Genomic DNA, 1117 nt, shown 5'->3' on the forward strand with positions numbered 1-1117 from the left:
ACTGTAGCTGTCCTCAGACACTCCAGAAGAGGGCGCCAGATCTCGTTACGGATGGTTGTGAGCCACCATGTGGTTGCTGGGATTTGAACTCTGAACCTTCGGAAGAGCAGTCGGGTGCTCTTACCCACTGAGCCATCTCACCAGCCCCCTCACTTGCTGTTTTATCCTTTCATTTCTGAACCCTCTTATATGAGTCTCTCTAGCTCCTCGCTCTGCCCTTGTACTGCTGAGGAGTCATGGTGTCTCCACGAGTGGGTGGAGACTGCTCAGCTAGGTAGCCTATTCTTCGTTCTGATTCTCTCTGTCTGGGAAGCTCTGAAGAGAGGAGCTTGCTTGTATTTCAACTGTTTGAGAGGCCTAACAAGGATTCACACATATCCTGCCTGGAAGCAATGGCTCTAACAATATTAATTTTAAATGAGCTAGGGTTTTGCTATATATCCCTGCCTACTTGGCACTTATTTTGTAGCCTTGAACTCACGACAGTCATTTTTATTTTCTTGTATATTACATCCCAAACCCCAGTTTCCCCTCCCTCCTCTCCTGGTTTCCCTGCCTTGGTCCACTCCTCTTCCTCTTACCCTGGCCTCCCAAATGCTGAGATTACAGGCGTGTGGTGATACCACCCTGCCTCAAGTCAGAGATTTGAATTCTTCTTCACATCTTCCTGACACATGTCAAGGTCCCTGGGAGCACTTCCAGTGCCCCTCATGCCACCAGGTGCAGTTCTGCCCTCTGCTCCTTCCCCAGCAGGCAGTCTTCTGACACACTCACAATTGCCCCCTCTCATCTAGATTGTTGCTCACAGCCTCAAATTGGTGTTTGAGACCGGGTTTCTAGTGTAGCTTGGTTGTCGTAGAACTCACTCTGTAGAGCAGGCTGGCCTTGAATCCTGAGGTTTGCCTGCCTCTGTTGCCTGAGTGCTGGGATTAAAGGCATACATGACCACTGCCCAGCATCGCTTTTATTTATATTTTTATGAGACAGTATCTTTCAATGTGTCGCAGACTCTCCTAACCCTCAAGCCTACAGCCAGCCTCCCGAGTGCTGGGATCACTCCTGTCACCAGCACAGCCTCCCGAGTGCTGGGATCACTCCTGTCACCAGCACAGCCTCC

Source organism: Mus caroli, chromosome 11 (assembly GCF_900094665.2).
Source record: "Mus caroli chromosome 11, CAROLI_EIJ_v1.1, whole genome shotgun sequence".
In the NCBI taxonomy this organism is placed as follows: domain Eukaryota; kingdom Metazoa; phylum Chordata; class Mammalia; order Rodentia; family Muridae; genus Mus; species Mus caroli.